This window comes from Pipistrellus kuhlii, unplaced genomic scaffold (assembly GCF_014108245.1).
Source record: "Pipistrellus kuhlii isolate mPipKuh1 unplaced genomic scaffold, mPipKuh1.p scaffold_m20_p_15, whole genome shotgun sequence".
Lineage (NCBI taxonomy): Eukaryota > Metazoa > Chordata > Mammalia > Chiroptera > Vespertilionidae > Pipistrellus > Pipistrellus kuhlii.
The window spans coordinates 38,582,816-38,588,960 of NW_023425460.1; positions in this window are offsets into that span (position 1 = coordinate 38,582,816).

A 6,145-nucleotide genomic window follows, 5' to 3' on the forward strand; every position below is an offset into this window, starting at 1 on the left:
TAGGGGATAACTCTATGATCAGAGGTGGAGGGACAAATGTGGGTTGGAACCTAGCTCTGCTGGTTCGCTAGGGGATAACTTTTCTAAAGCAGCTAAAGCAACAATCTGAATCATAGTTTCTTCCTCAATAAACTGTGGATAATCATTCACAACTGGCCTGGTTGTGATAGGAACAGATGGAACACATTCAGGTGCTTAGCTCCATGTCTGACGTAGTAGTGAGTTCAGCAAAGAGAAACTCTCATTATCGGCCAACTCCAACATGGCTTGCAGCATGCCTGGAGTCTGCCTCTGACACCCTTCTCCAGAGTTACCTAACAGAGTAAATACCATAAATACATTAAGAATGATGCCAGAAAGGCAGTGCAAATTAATTAAACATACACAACCATGAAATATTCAGAACTAAATTCTAAAGGAATTTTCAAGGGGTTATTAGAATGTGATGCTTGCTGATATCCAGAGACCAATTCTTCCGAAATAAACTTGTGTTCTGAGAAAAATTACTTGGGGATGGGAAACACAGCAGAGATAATTGTCCAGAGGACTAGCAGTTTCCTCTTCCTAATCACCAGGGCATTCTGTGTAAAAGCCAAGACGATGCAAAGACTACCTCAGTCTATTCCCTTTTTGCAGCCAAAGCTGGGATATATATTGCCATACCTCTTCTCCTGCCTTATGAGTACTCTGATTTCAGACAAGAAAGAATGAGCAGCAGATCATGAAAGCAACTATGGTCTCTATGAACCAAGCCAAAGGAAGGATTCGGAAAGATAGAGCCTCATACACTGGCAGTTTTCAACCAGACCTCGATCCAGCATCTCACAACAGGAACAGCTCTATAAATAATAAGCAAATAAAACCTTGAATGTTTATTCAGTTTCTCCCTGAGGATGTGCCCAATACAAGTATCAGCACACCTGTGTTCCAGGGAATTGCTCACAAATGAAGAGCTAGTAAAATTCCACATGCCCGCAAGTGGCCAAATCACAACAGAAGGCCTGTTATCAGCTGGGTAGAATGCAGCACGCTAAGCAGGAAACTGCTACCAGCCTTGTTAGAGCCACAGACATATTTCTCCAGAATTGCTTTCTCATTCTCTGGGCGAGCTCACGCCTTTGTGTAGTACCTTATTAATTCAGAAGGCACTAATTGGGAAGATGCAGCAGTGAGAATGTAGAAAGAGGGATACATACAACATAATAGCGGAGGTGTGGGGAGCTCACCAAGCACTTCATCACCTACCATGCAATCTGCTCACCTCTAGGACTGAGCAATCCTAGAGCCATCAGTCCCAGGGCTCTGGTTTGCCTCTGGGAACAGACCACGGGAAGTTTAAAGACAAGCAAAGTGACTGAATCTTGCCTGCTGATTCATTCCATGAGCACTCTTCCACAAGGGATGAATGAGGCAGAGGAGCTGGAGATATGCTTAATTAAAAACAGCAAAGGCATTCTTGCTCCTATTTTTGCCTGGACAACCAGAGTTTCTGTCTGGACCATTGCATTCAATAATGGAGGCTCACAGCTTTTTATCTGAAGCATTTATTTTCACTTGCTGAACCAAGAAAGCTGGATTTCATCTTGCAGATATGTGATGAGATTATAAAATATACTTTCCATGCAAGGAACACACAATGAAGGGAACCCGAGCTAACCCTCCTGATTTCACAATGAAAATGACTCTTTGAACAAGGTGTGCAGTCTAGGGTAAATGTATGTTTTAACAGTGTGCCTGACTCACCTACCAGGATGGGGCAGGTCCAATTCATTCGCTGTGCTTTTTGTTTTGTGTTCAGACCCCACATATAACACCAGTTGCATGATTTCAGGCAAGATCCATAGATTTAAAAAGCCTCATTTTTACCATTTATAGTCACTCTCAGTGCTGTGAAGATTAAATGAAGTAATGCACAGTAATGCATGCAAAGTGCTTAGAAGGATGCCTGGTATTTTAGTAAGTTCTCAATAATTTGGGCTATCTTGAAAATCATCATTATGATTACTAGGAATCAGGAAACTGTGGAAGAAGATATGTCCATCATTTCAAATTTGAATGAATTCATGGAGATGCCCGAGAAATTTCCAAGGAAGACACAAGTAAATATAGAAATAGGCCCACTGAACAGGGAAATGTGTCAGAGATTGGCAGCCCAGTTGGATATATTTTCTAAAGGTTTTCTAGAACATTAGCATCAACTATAGGCAGATATTGAAGGTCTGCTACATGCCTGGTAGTTACACACTTACTTTAGTTGTCACATACTAGGCTTATTAGAAGTGCTGACTCAGTAAGGAGCAAATAAGAAGAGAATATTTTCCCCCTCATTATTACCCTTTAAGCCTGCCCTTTAGAATTAAACCTCAGTAAAATCTCAAGCGAATTCCCATCTTCTCTTGTTACTTTCACATAAAATAAGTCTCATTTGTGAGAGGCCTTTTTATAAGTCCAGTGTTTTCTAATATTAAACAATTACTCTCTCAACAGATTTAAAACCCTCGTCCTGAGCTCAAGGTGGACTGGAGTTTGGACACATACAGTGGAAAAACGGTAGTGAGCTCAGAGTCCTCTCCATGTCTTTCCATCTCTTCTACTCCTTCTTCCTGGTTGCTAACTGTCTCCCCTGTTGTCAGGGTTGGAGCAGAAGGATGAGGGGGAAGGGCAAGAAAGGTTTCATGGGACAGTGCCATTTTAGTGTAGCTTTAGAGCCCCACTGATTGTGGCAGATGCTGCCTTGGAGAGTCCTCCATGTTGGCACCACTTGGTTTTTTTTTAATCTCTGAGTCCTGGCTGCTCCTTCTTCCTGGTCACTGGCCACTCCTCCTTGAGCCTTGTTCTGACCACATACTCCTGTCCACACAGGCTGCCCTGTTGGTGGGCTCTTTTTTGCAACAACCCAAGCCAATTGCCATCTTTGGCACACACGCAGGGCAGGTGGCCCACATGCTTGTCTTGACCAGCCCCATGCAGGCCGCCTTACTTGCCATGCTCAGAGCCTGTCCAGCCAACTTGTCCCTTGAGAGAGTTAGGCACTCTGCATCACCCAAACACCAAAGGACCCTCACAAGTCCTCACAATGTAATTCACCTCAATGATTTATTGAGTTCCCGCCACTTGCCAAGCACTGTTCAAGGTACTCAGATTACAGCATTGAGCAAAACAAGGGCCTGCCCACAGGGAATTTACATTCTAGAGTAGTGAGACAGATAATGACTACAATACTAGTAAATGACATAAGTCACATGATGATGGTTGCTATGTAGAAACATGAAGCAGGAGAGGGAGATGGGATTGTTGAAAGGGAATCAGCATGTTAAATGGTCAGGGAAGATGGCAGCCAGGAGACTTGGAGGGGATCTGCATGGGGGACTGAGAATCTTTCTCCATATCCCATATGCATTTCTTAGTGGCATTAGGGCCCCAATCCGGCAACTTCCAGGTGGGATGAAGGATAAACCTTCCTCTACTAAGCACATCCTCTTCTACCAGCCGTGGGCTCAAGGTGTCAGAAGTACATCCTTCCAGTCCCTTCCTTCTCAAAGAATTGTGTTTCTCTTGTATAGCCTCTTCTATTATATACACTTAAAGAAGTTAATGAACTACAATTTCTTAAAAACCATTCCTTGGCAAATTCTATCTGTATGATCTGGGCTTCATTTTTTAATAATCATGAGCATTTCATATCCTGTTTCTCCACTTCTGGACTTCAGACACAATTCCTTGACCACAGGAAAGGGATTACTCAGCTTCCTGGGAGATAGAATGAAGAGACTGAGTCATTTAATCAAAGTCTCAGATAAGAGGCCATGGGAATGTAGACCTAGCTTTCCTGTACAAGCGTTTTTTAATTAGATCATGCTTGAATCTCAAGAAGCTATAATTCAGACACACAGGCAAATAAACCAAACAAACCAAAAAGGGAAGAATACCTATTAAGCTATGTATTAGTTTCCAAGAACCCTGAATATCCTGGCAGCTCTGTTTTGCACAAACTCAGCTCCCAATTTCTCTGCATTGATGAGATCATTAAAAAAACAAATCTTTGAGATGTTCTTGTCAAGGATGTGTTCAGGTAATTCAGTCTCTAAGACTGTCATCTACTAGTTGGGAAGGATATGCTTTATTCGCAGGAAAAAAAAGTACCTGCATCTTTTTAGCAACATCAACTACTCACCAAATTTTAAGTATTCTTCCTCCTATCACAAATGATGGTATGGGTTTTGAAAGGATAATAATGCACAGTTGAAAATTAGTTTTAACTAGAGTTTGGAGAGTTATCACTTTAACCAACTGTAGTAGGCATCAATAAGAGAGCTTGTCTTAGGAGAGATGACTGGTAAATAATTAGAATAATTTTCTCTATATAGTATTCTCTAGAGTCTTGTGTCCCTCAATACGTTTTCTTGTCTATATTGGTGTATGAAGCTGTCTGACACAGTTAAGGGGGGGAAAAAAATAACAAAACACTACCAGACCTTCATAGTTTACAGAAACATTTTCAAAAACTTTATCTCATTTTACCCTCATTAAAACTATGTGGGGTTGACAAGGCAAAGTTTTCACACATCTACCAAAATGTGCTAATAAGATAACTTTCCATGCCTTATTTTCCCAAACTTTTGAGGGGCAAAAGCTATGGTTTTGCCATGTGCCATGACCCTGCCAGCCTTAGCTGTCTTGGTCAAGGATGGACAGTTGATCTAGGTAGTCTTTTACAAGCCCCATGACAAAGCCTTGTATGAACAACTCAACCCAGAAGGAAGTGAGCTGAAGCTTATTCAACTTCATTCTAGTGAAGTTAGAATTGGAAATTAATACACTAAAGTCTGGGTAGGTAAGCCAAGAGGCCACCTGGACAAAGAGAGATGAGGCACCCCTTCTGGGATAGGTGCAATATGAATAAATAGAGGAAGGCAGTTTGTAAAGAAAGGAGAGAATAAGAAAGTAGGGAGAGCATGAGACAGAACAATCTCAGCAGGAATGGCTTTCTTCTCTTCATTTTTAGCTTCTTTGTTTTATAACTTTGGATTTCCACAAGACACTTATTTTTGCCTGATAATAAATCCTCTTTTCCTTGTGCTGATTCTTATTGATTACTATTACTTGCAACCAGCAAAATTTGAATCAGAACAATTCATTGTACTAACAGCTTCTTTATACTTATAATCTCCATACCAGTAGTCTGAGAACCTCTCTCACCCCAGACTCCCAGACTTCATTTTGTGCTACTCCCCAAGCTTTTTGTTACACTCCAGCCAGTTTAATTTCTTTTAGTTCTTCAAAACATTAAGCTCTTTCCCATACCATGGAATGAGAGTTCCATAAAAGACAGGGACACTGCTGTTTTATACACTTTTGTATTTACAGAGCTTAGCACAGTGCGCAGTACAGAGCAGATGATCAATAAATTTTGTTTAGTAGCTAATAAGTGGCACTCAAGAGCTCAGATCCATACTTTTTCATGCTCTATTCATTATGTTCCATTGCTCAGTCAATCTACACCCAATTGATGTAAACTTTTAATTTCTAAATGATAAAGTCTATAGTTATCATGGAATCCATTAACCCATATGTGTTTAGTGAGCCTGAAGAGGAAGCAAAAGAATTGTAATTGTTTTATTGGTAACAACAAGACATGCCATAGGGTTATGTAGAAAACATTCCTGGAATCACAAACAAGGAACAGAGAAGGACAGCACCACATGTATTTAGCAAAATGTGGTTAAGAAGTTTCTTCTTTTCTAGGGTCTATGAAAATGTTAAATCCTAAAATGCACAAATTGGCCACTTTTTAGATATAAAATACTAAGCAGGTTAATAAAACAGTTATTCCTTGAATCAAAGGCCCAGCAGAATATTTTGGAAATGTTTCCTTGAACATTAATAACAGTCCAATCACTTAAAATTATACCACATGCTTCCAAAGCCCAAGTTTAATTTTTTCCCTTGTAAGTACAAGACACACATTCTTGTCCAAAAAGAAGCTGCCATTGGCCAAAAAGTAAAAGATTCCAGGAGTAGTGAGGATTAATTTGCCTCCTTGTGTCTCAAAAACATAAATTGTCCAACTCAGACAAACCCTTGTTTTAATGCCTGTGGCTGTGCAGGTACAAATTGGATTAAAAATGTCCACTCACATAGAAGG